The following is a 15,732-nucleotide window of genomic DNA, read 5'->3' as shown; positions in this document are numbered from 1 at the left end:
AAAAAAAAAAACGTCTAATTTTTCAGCCGAGGTTTAAGACATAGTATGACGGTTCGGCGCATGTCCAAGCTAGAGGTAGCCCACCTATTTCCGTTGTTTATAAACCAATCAGATGCGAGTAGATAATTCGTGCTTCGGGTCCAGAATAAAATCGTCGGGCCAAATAACAAATTCGATGTTTAATACTGAGATCGAGATTTTCTATGCAAATCCGTTGACATCTTCCGTGAATTTTGGGCATCAGTAATTCTGCAAACTTTCGTGTAACCGTATGACTACAAAAAAGCTCTTATTCTGCTTTCACAAAATTTTAGTCTGTTATTTCTGAAATACATGTGGCTGACACGAAAACGAAAATGCGTTTAATGTATGGAGTAGGAAAATAAGAAAAGAATTCTAATGAGAACTCTGTCAGGGAAATCACGTGATTGTCGTGACCTCATCGTTTTCGAAAAGCTCCGTTTCCAAAATGTTTTCCGTTCAAACGAAAACGCAAAGCCAACGTTTTGAAATTCCTCCGGTTTGAAGAGCGTTTTCGAAAAGCTCCGTTTTCGTGACGGATCTGTAGCCGGTAGGCCTTACCGTAGAAATAAAGCTGCGTTTTCAAATTTTTCCGGCGTACGTAGTGACTAAAGCAAAATTTCCACAAGACTTAATCGAAGCTAATTTTTGTTTTCTCAAAAAATGACAAATTGTTTGTTTGTACTAAGAGATCTCAACGGCACATTTGTAAAAGCTGAGATCAGGTTGTCAGTATAACAACTACATTGCTGTTTCACGTATTTAGCTATTAAATTTTCTAACCTAGTCCAGGACTCCCTCGGTAGCCCAATCGGTTACGCATCTGACCTGCTGTGCGGTCGGAAGGGCATATAAACGCTCGACGCCAGTCGGGGGACTCCGCTTTGTTTTTTTTCCTCCACGTGTGAAACATGTGATGTGTAACAACTGACTTGAAAAAGGCTTTATGAAAAGGAAAACTTAATTAAAATTTTTCATGATGGTTTTGTTTAAACTTTATCGGAGTTAATTTGGTACAGAACCAAACTTTAGTCTAAGCTTTGGCAGCTATAAAAGGTTTGCTAAGACGGCGAGTTACTATTGTTAGAAGAACGAAAATCCTTAGAGTGGCTATAAGTTATCGAGACGCCAATCTGTTTCAGGTCTGAAAATTTTTGTTAATCCACATTTGTAAAAGCAAAATTAGTTTGTCAGTAACACCTATATTGTTGTTTCACGTATATAGCTATTAATTTTTTTAACCTTGTCAAGGAGTCCCCCGGTAGCCCTATCGGGTACACATCTGACCTGCTGTGCGGTGGGAAGGGCATATAAACGCTCGACGCCAGTCGGAGGACACCGCTTTTATTTTTTCTTTCTCGTTTCAAACTGAATAGATGTATATATATTGTACAATCCTCTATTCTTCCTCTATTCTTCCTCTATTCTTCCTCTATTCTTCTTCTATTACTTCCGTTTGAAGTAAGTTTGATGTGAAAATGCTTTTCAAGAAAGGGCATCAACCCTACCTTACCGTAAAGTGCCAATGTACCCATGCCTTGATTTTTCTTAAGCCCTCTTTATTGGTGCAAAGTTAAAAACGATTATGCGAAGCCCTTAGAAAGGATGGAGATACCAGAGCAAATGGAACACCAAGCGTTGTAAACATATGATTTAACAACAGACTTGGAAAAAGGTTTCTAAACGTACAAAATTATTTAAAATTCTTCATAATGGTATTCTTTAAATTTTATGGGAGTTTGGCACGGAACTAGACTTTGGCCTAAGTTTTGGCAGCTTGTAAAGGGTTTCATACAGGCCTTGTTATTGTTAGAGGAACGAGAATCATTAGAGTGGAGAGAGGTTGTTGAGACACCAATCTGTTTTAGGTCTGAAATTTTTATTAACGGCACATTTATGAAAGCTGAGATCAGGTTGTCAGTAACAACTACATTGTTGTTTCACGTATTTAGCTATTAAATTTTCTAACCTAGTCCAGGAGTCCCCCGGTAGCCCAATCGGTTACGTATCTGACCTGCTGTGCGGTCGGAAGGGCAAATAAACGCTCGACACCAGTCGGGGGACCCCACTTTTAGTTTTGTTTTTCTTTGTCGACGGGTCAATTGAATCAATACATAAAAAAAAACAAACAAACAAACAAACAAAAAAACATGGCGAACGGTGAAGACGAGCCTGAATTCGACGTAGACCAGTAATTCTAGGAAAGTCATAAATTTACCCTGTACAAAGACCTCGAGGGCTATTGTCCCTTCAAAACAAGCAGGAAAAAAGGCAAAAGGCTTGGAAGACCTCTCGCAAAAATACAACTTTTCGCCTAGCTACCTGAAACGACACTGAGTTCATATTGAGAGAACCTCGCTGGCACGGAAAATTAAGAAGAAAATGACGGCCAGAAGTCGAAGTGGAACTTCGTCGAAATGCTAAATTATATTAAAGGCGCCATCTTTACTTGCACACGATTAACCAGACTTGCAACACTGTATTTTACTGCGAGAGAAGTTGGTCACAAACGTGGTAATACGAACAACAATGTGTTTCAACTTGTAATGCAACGATGTTGCGAGACAAGTTGAAGAAAAATGTTGCCCGTATTACCGAACCTTAATGTAATGGCACTGATTTGTAAAAGCAGTACTAGTTTGGCCGTGTGTTCGTTTCCTCGACGCAAGAGAGACTGGGAACGAAAGAGAAACCCAACATGGCTGCAGAAGTTAAAATCTTATTTCTACGCCAAACAATCGACGAAGAGACTGCCTTTGGTGTTTTTGGCCTTTCCAACCGTATTTCGTGATGTGTAATTATATTTCAAGGTAAGAATTATGGCTGCAGCAGGCTGCAAAACACATAAAATGGGGACCAAGTTGACTGACCTTCGCAAATAAACAACAGCCCGGTAGGAAATGCAAAACTGTTAAGGTAAGGTTAAGCTTTAACTCAAAAGCTGTTATTTACGAATAATGGTTTTTAAACCTAGTCATCTTCTTTGTCTTTCCATTAGATAAGTTTAAGATTTAATTCGGTTAAATTGTAGTTCTCCAAGTGTCAGAAGTGCTTCACGTTACATCGCACACGTGCGCCCTTGTTTTGAGCAAAAATATCTGGAAGCTACTGTTTGTTTGAGTTAGTAGCTTGCAAAAAGAAATTTCGAACCCCTTAAGTGATGATTTTAAACATCAAGTAAGAAGTTAAAACGTACTTAACTCTCCCTCTCTCCCAGACCTTATTAGCTTACGGCGTTTTTTCTCACCTATTTGCACGTGTGCAAATCTCACATCTCAGAGGCTAAACTCAATGAAGAAAATGCCACCTCTTTATGCAAATTGATTTCATGAACTACTCAGTAATAAATCCATAAATATTGGTCAACTTCTACTCGATGAATTAGATTACTACATGCTATTCCTTAATATTATTTTTACCCTGATGTTATTAGTTAATGAGTTTACATTTAAGGACGGTGGCTACTAATTGCAAAGGTTTTTGCGCCAGGTTAGGACCATGTGGAAAAAGTAGATCTTTGCAAGGGCTGTTGGAATCCACAAAGAAAAATGGGGGTAGCCATGCATTTTTTTGAGATAATTAGCCTTGAATCTCAACAAAAATGCTGACATCAGCATTTTCCTAAAAAAAGGAAGGAAAGGTTATTTCTTCACAGATTTCCATAGAATTTGCATATACATACAGAAAAGCAAACACATTTAAAAAGATCTTTAAACTACATGGCAAATGGTAACAAAAAAAAAAAACATTTTTGATATGTTTTTAAGGTAATTTCCCTGAAATAAAACTGTCAATAGACTTTTGTTCAAACTTTGTCCACTGAATATTTATCATATGAGAACTTAAATTATAAAATAAAAAAAGGGGGTGCCCATGCTCGTTAAGGAGCAGTGAGGCATTGAAAATGTCCCATTTTAGCGTTATTTAATGCTTATTACAAGAACGCATTCCAAGTTGTTGTAAACTCTTTGTGAGCCCAGACTCATTAAAAGGTGCCTCAAACCACAGTCAATACTTGTGTTGGACACATAAACTTTTTAAGTTTGATTTTGACAGACAGCTGAATACTTGTAATAATATTGGAACCAAATTGCTTGCCACGGCTATCAAACTGCAAAATAGAAAAGACTACAGTGCAGCTGCTACTTTCCTTATTTATTCAATTTTCAACAATAGAAATTAGATCAGTCTTTTCTCATGCAAAGCTAATGATTAGTTGATTAAAATGACTGGAAAAAAATTTGTGGTGCTCGAGCTCTTTAGTGAGCTATAGCCATTTTTCAACTGACAGAACTCAATATCAAGGCATATCTGCCATGTTTTCAATGTGCATGTGCACGAGCGTGCTCGAATAGCGCTATAAATTATACACAGTAAGGATGCGCAATGTAAATGTGAGAATCACCTTAATAACAAAATCGTTGCAAAAGTGCTGACAGCCTTCCTCTGGTTCAGCTAAAATACAGTCTAAATACCTTTTGCTGACAGCCAGAAACTAATCATGTGTTGAATAGACTTGCCACTTCCATTTCATAACATAAAATGTAGGGGTAACCAAGTGTTTTTTAAAGTTTTTGATCTTTTTTAAATACTTTTACGATGCCTGTTACATTTTTTCTGTCACCTCCCCAGTAAGTATGACATTTGCGTATCTTGCACTTGTTTTGTGCGCGCACTGCGCCATCTGTAGGTGTATGTTTACAGTTGGATTTCAGTATAATTTTCAACAGGTGACAGCTATATTTTCAGCAAGAAGATGTAAACAGTTAGTAGTTAGCGATATGCTGCTATTCTGGTGTTCCTGGTTTAAGTACAGGTTCATTAAACTTGATTTGGTCACAGTAGGAAAATTTTGCTTTCATTTTAGTTGTGTACGTGATAGCGTAGTTGATTGCGTCAATGTCAGCCCCAGCGCAGACGTGGAGCGAAACCATGGCTTATGTGATGCGCAGAACATTTGCGCACATACAAAAGTATGCACCGTCCTTAAGGAAACTTATCATAACCATGTTGTCCCATGTTATAAAAGAATTGGTTCATGCTTTTAGCTGTTTATATATATCGAGTTATGGATGCACTTAGAAAGTTTGAAGAGCACTCAAGAAGCCAGAGTTACTCTTAGCTGTGTCGTGAGCAACTCTTGCATTTACCTTGTGCCCTTCAAACTTCTCACATGCATCCAAAATTCTATATACATGTATGCACCCTAAGGCTAGCATAAGTGATAAGCTATACCTCCTGCATGCTTAAGGTGCACAAGTGGAGCCCCATACCTTAGAAAATATGGTAACCAAGCAATCTCAACAATTTCGGTTGTCACATGACTACCATACATCTGTACACCAAGCCCAATATCTTGAAAAATAAGAGAGCTGCACCATTACCATAAGTGTGTCTTTGATATTGCACATCCATGTTGTGGTTAATTGACAGTTGTCAAAACAAGCTATCTGCTGACAAGTATCATGTGACCATATCGTGGGCTCAGGTTTAGATCTCATGGAGGTCGCATGCTTTTTTCTACCACAAAAACGAAGCCCTGCCCAACAACTAAATCTCTGTGTTGATCTTGGGTGAAACATACAAGTTTTCTGGTAGGAGCATGAGCTTACTTAGCCATGGGCACCGCTGCACGAAATGAAAAGTATTTTTAATACTATTAAAAAGAAATTGATAAGGAGGTCATCAAAAAACTTTCAGTGTGACTGGATTTGGATGGAAAATAGTTTTTCATTCAAATGAAGATGTTTTCACTTGACTGAAACTGTTTTTCAACCACCCAAATGAAAAAAAAAAAAAATCACTTGCCTGCTGTCTTTACAAATTCGACCCTGAGTCTGTTTTAAAACTGAAGAGGAAGAGCCAAATTCTTTTTTATTCTACTTGTTTTTAATTTTACGTGCTTCTCTTTAAAATGATTTTTTTTTGGAGTTGGCAAGATGCAGTTTTAATAATGTTCGAGGAGTTAAACACAACCTTTGATGGATTGGAAGCATTGATTCAAGGATTTTTGAAGATACCCAACGTGTAATTCAGGAAATAGCAAGCAAGTACACACAAACATGAAAGTGATAAAACTAAGAAGATTACAAGCAAGTCAGATGGATTTAAACACACCAGTGAGTGACTTCCATTTTTGGGTTCATGAATTATTAATGAGTTTGACATGGGCAAGTGGGGAGTGCCCCGGGCAAGCAAAATTTGAGAGCTTCTTGCCCAAATGGCAAGCTGGAATTCAAATTTTTTTCGAGCCCTGCTTGGTTCTGCTTATTGGGTATACTTTGTTAAAATTTAACTGGAAAATAGTATCGAAAACACATGCTGAACAATTACCTGCTCACAATAATTGATCATTTTTTAAGTTTCTGATCCAAGAAAAACAAATCCTCTTTTTCCTTTATGGCAATCAGGAGCTCTGCTTTTAGGCTTGGCTAAATCTATATAATTTATTATACTTTAGTCTTTGCAGGGAAGTTTTTATTATAATTATATTTGTAGCCACAGTGTCTATTTGGAATTAAAAATTTATTGTTCATTCTGCAATTGGACATTTTTGCCCTTTCTAGGAAGTGTTTTAGAATTGCAGAAATGATTTGGAATTAGTTTAAGAAGTTGGACTTTCACTCTATTACTGAGGATTGTAAAACACTTCCTATATATGTACATGCACATGTATCTGTATATCTACTTGGCAAAAACTATATTTAGGGTAGTCAGTTAATTACACGTAGAGATCAGGAGTCATTTAAGAGTACCTTGAAAAATTTTATTCTATGCCCAGGAGCTTAGAATGCTTGTTTGCTACAGTGCACTTAGATGTATTGCAGACATGCTGCTTAGTTGATTTCAGTGTTAATTAACCTTGTCACCTGGAGCAAACAAGTATCATTGACTTATTAGAAATTTTCAAATGTAAAGTTCTAAATGTCGAGCTTCTTGTTTGATTTTGGTAGATCCAGTTCCAATTGATCAAGTCCAAATATTCAGCCTTTCCTTTTGACTGCCTACGTACTACCAAATTTCATTTAATTTTTCTAAATTCTGAAATTTTCATTAATTTTTAACTTTCATTGAGTCTGTCCTGGATCCTCTTGCACATGACTTTTGCTTTCCTTAAGAAATTTTCATGCTTCATCAATTTTGCCGTTTTCCAAAAGCTGTTGTTAAAAACTAAGATTGAGTAATTTTGTGTGTTATAATTATTAGTGTTTGTAGAGCCTACATTCAATCCTGGTCATTACTTTTTACTGGGGCCATTTTCAAAAGCACTAAAAAGTGCACTTTTAAATGATTCAATTTTTATAGCAGCCACAAAGTACATTGCAAACAGCCACATGCTTAGGAGGCTCCTCCAGTGAGCTTGTCAAACTCACAAATGCAGGCTCACATGGAGTGTTTCAGCTTCTTCACAGCTAGATCTTCTTCGAGTTTTCAAACAGTTTTTCTAGCGGCTTTGTAGCAGTTGTTAAGTAGTCTTGAAGGGTTTTGTATCAGTTGTTTCAAGTGTTCCCCCATCCCATCCTCTATATTTCTGATCCAGTTGTGCCTGGAATGAGGTCTCATGGCTACTTTACAGGGATTTGCTGGCCACGGGGGCAGTATTCTATCTACTGGGGACTGGCTGGCCACAGTGGAAGCCCCTGGATACCCCAGGCACACACCTTGGTTGGGTTTATCTATTAGAAAAATATAAATTATGTCTTTACAATAAATGTTTTTTTTAACAATAGTCATTGGACTGAGTTCTTGATAATTTCACCATCAACAAGAATTTTTTCTGAATTTCTCAATTTTTTAGTCAGTAATGAACAAGACTGAACAGACAGTCAACAGACCAAGATGGGACATTGGGTACACCTAGATGGGCAGTGAACAAACTTGAATGCACAGTTGACAATATTGGTCTCATGGGGGAAAAACTGGATGGGCTCAACTCAACAACTCTGGATGACATCCATACCTTGACCAACCAGGTAAAATAATGCAACCAGTTTAAATTTAATATACTGTAAAGTACAGGTACAACCTGTATCTTGTCATACTTAATAATAATATTATTTTTTTGATAATAATCATTGTCCGAGTTATTGAGAATTTCACCACCAGCGAGAATTGTTTCTTTATGTCTCGATAAAGAGGCCCTCTAAGTGAGGGCCACAAGTTTGTTTGTTTATGTCCACCATGATTTTGTGTTAAAGTGCAACTAACCTCCAATTTTTTGTTTTGCGCTTATATAAATTTCCTCATTTTTCTGATATAATTATCATTGTAGCTATTTTCATTAACTTTCTACATATTTTCAACTTACATATTTTCTGTAAAATTAACCCTTTCCGCAGCCATGACCATGCAATGGCGAAGAATGGGGCGAGTTGGGCTGTGACGTCATTGATGGACTGTCTAACAATGTTTTGCCTCTAAGAAAAATGTATGCGAATATGCAATAGTGTGATTCAAAATCGTTGCAGAATGCAAGGAAGATGTGTTCTTGGAGGGATTTGCAGTACGGCATGCTTAGGAGAGAGCAATCCTCTTCATTCAATACCTATATCCCAATGACACTCGTCCAGGAGCGAGAAAAAGCCAAAAGCAATGTGCAGACTCATGCAAAGTCAGGCATCGAGCAGTTCTTCGATCTCAGGTTTGCCTTGGCTATAAAAACCTAGGATTTCATCGCCTGCACATTCTTCCCTAGCTTCTAGTGCAAAGCTTGATTTTGTCAAAGTAGACACAAATTGTTAAGATAAGCTGGGAGCCTTCTGACTATTCAATTCAAACGAGCCCCAGATGTCCCAGACCAAAATAATGGAAACTTCTGTAGGTGAGATAATTATACTGCAAATTATACGCATCAAGTTTTCTTTGTCCTCAAAATAGAGAGCTTTCTAAGCAAATAATCAACTTCACATATGTCCTACAATGAGGCAATTGAGATACAGTACCGCTCAAAAGTAAGTTACCACCTCTCGTCTCGTTTCTCTCGAGACGTTTCTCGTTTCTCTCGAGAATCACTGAAGCGTTTAGTATGGCGTATATTACGCGTAAGAAACCGGTTACGGGTAACGATTGCCGCTCTGCAGTTCGTTGTCAAATCGATGGGACCGTCCAACATAAAATATGCATTGATCGTTTGCTCGATTCATATCGAACAAAGGTAATATCGAACATCGAACGTAACTACAAGTAGAGTTACATGCGTTTCAATTCGTGCGATCACGGGGGCAGAGAGTTGATTTTGCGAATCTTGCTCACTCTGAATGATTCAGTTACCTACATTTGCTCGCTCTGCAATAACCGCTAACTCAAACAAACATTTAATTTTGCATAGGAGAAAAACGTTCCGGCTTTCGGCATGCGCCAGCAAGTCAATTGTGAATGGGAGTCATGAGTTTGAATAAAATGTTAGAGGTTTGATGTGGCAAAAAGCGTGTGAACACAAATATGGATAAAAAGTTGGTCGAGGCTCAGTGATTAAAGTGTGTGTTCAAAAGGTACTCCAGATTCCTTATGTTTACAAAGCGTGTGTTGTCAAGCGTACACAAGTATGAATAAAAAGTTAGTCAAGTCGGATTTCATGTGCAAAGCGAGCGTTCACAAGTTCGAATAAATTAGTTATTCGAATGTAAAGTGAAGTGAAGTATGATCAAAGCGTGGCGTGCTCGCAACTTTTGAATAAAAAGTTCGAGGCTTACATGTATGTGCAAAGCGTGTGTTCGCAAGTTTGAATATTAAATTATTCGACGGAACACTTAGCGTCGTTTCGTATGTTCGCAATCTTTGGATAAAAAGTTCGTCGAGTTTCCCGACAAATCAGTTGGGAGCGATAGTTGGCAAAACATAGGCGGCGCTGCTGTGTTGACTTGGTGATCTCGATCGCTGCTTTAACTTCCCACACGTAGATCGGGTGACAAAACTCCACAACTTTTATCATGAATGTATTTACAAAAACTAAACGTTAAGCAAGTCTGGCTGGAATAAAAAAAGGTTTGGCCGATGTATATGAAACAATACTGGACGCTTGAGAATTTATAATAAACACATGGTACACACGCATTGCTGATGAGAATGAAAATCGTGTGTACCACGCTAATCGATACGATGCGATACAGACGTCTTATTAACAAAACAGGTTTCGAATACTGACGAACGCGTAGCATTGGTACTTCCAGTGCACTCGCGAGAAACGAGACTCATCTCGTTTCTCTCGAGACGAGTCTCGCGAGACGGTGGTAACTTACTTTTGAGCGGTACTGTAAGTGAGGCTTCAAACTGCAGAACTAGCTATGTATTTGTGGATTTCATATACAACCACATGCGGGAGGCCAACAATCAGCACTGGAGTTTCTCATCTGCATACACAACTGTTTTGTTCTTTGAGCAATGAAATATATCTCAGTTACAAACTTAAAACAAATCAACCATTGATAAGTACATGTATATGAGAAAAGTAAAACAAACCATTTAGATTTGACTTTACTGAGGGAGATTGTAGTGTTGAAAGGAAGCTAAAGCAGGAGACCCTGGTGGAGAGTGAGCTTGTTTTTGACTGAAATGCAAGACTCGGGCTATGAGCGTATGTAAGAAAGACTTTTAAAACAAAAGAACAGTGAAGGAGGGATGAATCTAAGTATTTAACTGATACCATACTGAACGTTTCTCAAGATCTTGTCGAAGAGTTTTTAATTACTAGTATGAAAATTGCAACTTTGTGTAACTCGCAATGTTTATGTTCGTACATGCTAATTTACTTTGTATACATACATGTTTGCACTTAGGAATAACAAAGTGAAAAGATGAATTTTTCCTCATTTTTTAATAGTTAATGGAAAATATGCTGTCGACGTTATGAATTATCAAGGGTTCGGTTAGAGTACTAAGAGAAGTATTCTGTGCAGATTAGTAGATTAGCCAAATGGGCCGACAAATTGTTGAGCTTGACTTGCAGTGTGGCGGGCTCGACTGGCAACCATAATATATGATACATGTTGTACTTCCAAGTACATGTAAAATTAGACAGGAGGTCAATACTTTCCATTCAACCAGGAAATCTTTGGTGCAGAACATTTGAAATATGGTTTTCATGACATGTACCGCCTTTTTGAAAACCTGTAATGTGTGCTTTTCGGAAGTGCATTTATGATATTCATACAATTGATAATATTATTTTCATGCTTGCAAATCAAGCCAATTAGAACTTAAGGGGAGTTTTGAAACCCAACATTTTGAAAGAAACATTAATTACCAAGCTAAAGTGAAATTTTTCAATGGGGAAGGAGGGATTTAAACTGACAAATCTCCATGAGAGGGATATCAGAGCCCATTACACAGAGTTTTCTTACGCATTGTACTCATGGGTCAACCTTTTCCTGTATCTTTTTTTCATTGTTTTATTCCAAAAAATAGAAACTTCAGATACAGGTAAACTTCAGATACAGGTAATAATTGACCGTAAGACGTAGTATGGGACATGGATGCCCCTTGTGATATTCTCTTGATATTGTGTACACCAACATGATGGGAAAAAAAAGTCTGATACTGTAACATTCAAAATTTTCTGTTTCCAGCATACATGTAATGTTCACTTGTTTTAAATACAAGAGTTGTGTATGTATGCAGCAATATTCCTGATCAAACTTATTTGAAATATCACACCAAGACAAACAATATCTGGTAATTTAGTACTTCAAATGTTTTATTTATGGTTGAATAACTGTTAAATGTACATGTATTTCATACTCATTGACTAATAAGAGATCAGTAACACCGATGATGCCATCACAAGCTAAGCAAGTCTTGAAAATTTTTCCAAACTTCTTACAACACTTTATGTTAGTGTTGTCAGTTCCTGATTGAAGTTTATTAAGCAATAAAATTACATATAAAGGGAGGGGGTGGGGAGGAGGAAGAGAATTCGGTGGAAAAAAACGGAGTGGGGGGGAGGGGAAGGGGAAAAAGGAACACCTGCGATAAAGACCCCTGTTGGTTCATTTCTGCGGTCGTTGGCGGCCGCAAATTCTGATTGGTTAATCGGACAATAGGACGGGTTTGTGAAGTAATGCAGAAACAACCAAAATGGCGGCTGAAGTGGATGTGCTAGCGAGAGCTTTGGCTGATTTGAACGTCATCGCTTGTAGTGAATTCAAGTTAAAACCGGAGCAAGAAGTTGCAGTAAAATCTCTTCTGGATGGAAAAGATGTATTAACAGTGTTGCCCACAGGATACAGCAAAAGCCTCATATTTCAAATGTTTGTTCACGCCAAGGACTGTGTAAAATGGGGTTGACTAGTCTACACGACTTCTACGGTTTGTGGCATTTGTACATTTCCTGTTCTCTGTTCGGTCAATCGACCTTTTTTTGTAGCTTCACCCGTGTTTATGAAGGGCAGTTCATGTTGTGTAATAAGGAGGAATTTTAATTAGAGTTGAGCTGTAACTTAGATTGTGCTATGGCAAATTTTTATATGTCATAGGTTGGCATGGTTTCCGCTGCTGTCTGCGTGTTGCTTCGTACAGTTTGACACCTGTAATTTGCCATGTGTTTATGCATTGTTTAGGCTCATTTCTATTGCAAGATATGCTTTTAAGTCTCCATGAATTTGCTTTTGAGGGACAAAATATGAAACTTACCATGAACATGTTCCTCACTTGCATTCTATATTGAGATGCCGGGCCCTGCTGTGATTAGAACTGTTAGCAAGTACAGTAGGTAGATCCTTATCACGGATATCATATTTGTTCTCGTACTATTTTCTTCAGAGATGCCGTAGCTTTACTTCGAGAAAGCTATACGTCGAGTTGCGCTAGTGGCAACTTCAGACGTACAGAGCATTCTAGAAATACCGGCAACTGATGAGATCCACATGGAGGATCAAAACCATGGTCTTGCCTGAACTAAGTCGAGCAATGGCATATACAACACGCAAAACAGGCAACAGGACTTGTGTGTAAACAGCTTCATTTGAATCATGTGGTGCTGGAACAACCAAAGGAAAATAGATTTTCAAATGAAAGTTTGAAGTAAAGAAGTAAAGTTTACTCCACAAAATCTGCAGCTGCTGTTTTTTTGAATGTCTATCTTTGGTTTTCTTTCTCTTTTACAAACCTTTGTGGGAGTTGCTGACATTATACAGCTTTAAAATTTTTCTCACAATGCTTGCTGTTATGAATATTTTTTCACGCCTTCCCGCATAAAGGCAGTCATGCAGAAAGGCGCACGCCTTATTCTGATTGGTCATTGACATGACAGTTCTCTTAATCCGATTACCGTTAAACAGTGGGCGGAGATGTAAAAGAAGCGGCTTTTGTAGCAGGCGTTCCCTTCCCCGAATTCTCTTCCTCATCCCCCACCCCCTCCCCTTTATACGCCTGCTACGCAGGCTATAAAATTACATGCAAATAGTGTTTCTTTATCCATAATTAGCCTGTTGCCATGGAATTGTGAAATCATGTGACCAAACAGTTGTCAAACAAAAAGTTTCCATTTATATTTTAGGTAAAGTGTGACCACTATACATGTGGCTTTGAATGCTGTTTTTGTGAGAAAATATTGAATTCAGCAATTGGGCACTTTGTTCCCCTCTCTCTTAGGCTAAATTTGGTTGGGAGAAAATTACCAAAATTGCTTAAGGTGGCTCCTTATTAGAGTATTTACGAACACCCTCCCTATAGAGTGAAAGTTAGAAAAGGAAACTTAGTTAATTTGTCTTAAAGTTTTCCCTGTAGAGATTTACCAGTATGGGTGCTGTTAAAATAAGGCTTATTTCTTGGTTGTCAATTTTTGGATTAAGGCCATTAGCATGGCAACATCTGATCTAATAACAGACAGATATATTCCTCATTTTGGCGTAAACTCTTTGATATTTATACTCTCCTTGGGTGAAATTTCTTCATACTTTGCCACATCATGGAAATGATATTGCCTGACATTTTGAATTGATAAAAAGTCAAGGTTGTTCAGTCGGTTTTTCCAATATCCTGTAATTTGTCATTCTTATAAATATATTAGATTAGCTCTGACAGATTTTAACAAAAATAGGGTATTTTATAGGAATTGTATGTGGTTACAACTGGGCCAAATCCTCACGTTGACGTCATAAAAATCTTTATCTTATATAACACGCACAGATTACTTGAGCTTTTGTCCTATGCGCATGTCCAATCATAAAACTATAGGGAGCTGCCTTAGGGTAACTTTAAGGTTACTCCAAACCTTCACAGGTGTTATCCAGAAAAAAATTCATTCGTAGGAGCACTGTGTTCAATGAAACCCGTATATAAATAGAAAGCTAATGAAATGTAGAATTCTGTAAAATTGTATTCCGTTTTGCCGACTTCATTTATAAGGTGGCAGAAGTTGTTAACGCCAAAGTGACCGACTGAAAATCCGGCAGATTAATTGGGTATCAAATGCAATCATTGATGCAAAATAACTGTGCAGTGTTAATCACAATTGAAAGCATCAATCTCTCAAAGGGTATCAGCATTTTCTTTTCTTTTCATTGGTTATCATTTTATAGATCTGTCAAGTTCCACTATCAAAAAATTTGCAAAACATATGTTGCTTTAGAGGCTGCCACGAGAAAAATATTCAAAATCAGAGAATTCGCCAACACGCTTTTGTTCCTTATCTATCAGTGAATGTTCTGGTCAAATTTCATGGAAAACCATCGATTCTACATACCCTATTAAGTTGTTTAAAGAGGAGGGATTCTCTTGCAGAATGAGTGTGAGTTTTCACCTTCTAAAGATTTATAAACAAGTCACACCTTCTCAGAGGAATATGTCAACTTAAAGAGTTGCCAAGTAACAGAACCCCTGGAGTTCACAGTATGCAAACTGGTCAGGAGCTTTGTGGGAAAGCAATAGTGTTACAGTCACGTTTTAGGTGCACACACTTTAGGTTGGTGGTCAACAATAATGGGCAAAACAGTGAAAAAGCGATGTGCAACAAAACAAAAAGAAACTGAGGAGCAATTGCCAAAGCGTGACTACAAGGAAGCACTCTTGACAGACATGAAATCTAAAATTGAAAGTTTTTGATTTAGGATACCTGGATTAAACCATTTTCTGTGAAAAGGTTGCAGAGGAGTCCATGCCTTTTGGGAAGTGACACTTTGATGGTTTAATTTATTTAAAAATCTCTATTTCCCTATAACACGCCCATGTTTTAATATTTTATTTTCATTTTTTTGAAAATTTTACCTTATTTTATAAATAATGAACATTGATTTGGTTGAAAAAAAGAAAATTTGGCAAAAGTAGCTCTGCAAAGGTTTCGAGTAACCTCAAGTCCATACCAGGTTCTAACTTTAATTTGAAATTTGATGAATGAACTCTGTATTGTGCTGTGTTCAAAGTACTATATTCTCATGCAAGTGGACTGAACTTGGTAATAATTCAGCAAATTTTCAGGAATTTTTGAATAGAATAAATTCGGTTACAGTTCTAGAAATTCCACTTCAAGTGTCATTCAATATGTAGTTTGAATTATGACATTGTGATTTTTGGAGTCATTTTGGCTAAAAGATATTGTAGTTTCCTTGCAATTTTGCCTACATGTGACATTTTCCTTCACTGGAATGGAAAGTACGCTTGATTATTATCGCTTTCTGTATCTAAAATGCCCTAAAATAAAAGAATTTAATTGTCATAAATTTAGTACTTTTTACATCCTCTCACTGATGATAAATTTCATCACACTATTATCAAAGT

The sequence above is a fragment of the Orbicella franksi genome, chromosome 14 (genome assembly GCF_964199315.1).
Source record: "Orbicella franksi chromosome 14, jaOrbFran1.1, whole genome shotgun sequence".
NCBI lineage: Eukaryota > Metazoa > Cnidaria > Anthozoa > Scleractinia > Merulinidae > Orbicella > Orbicella franksi.
The sequence above is the reverse complement of the archived record's forward strand: the minus strand, read 5'-3'. Positions refer to the sequence as shown.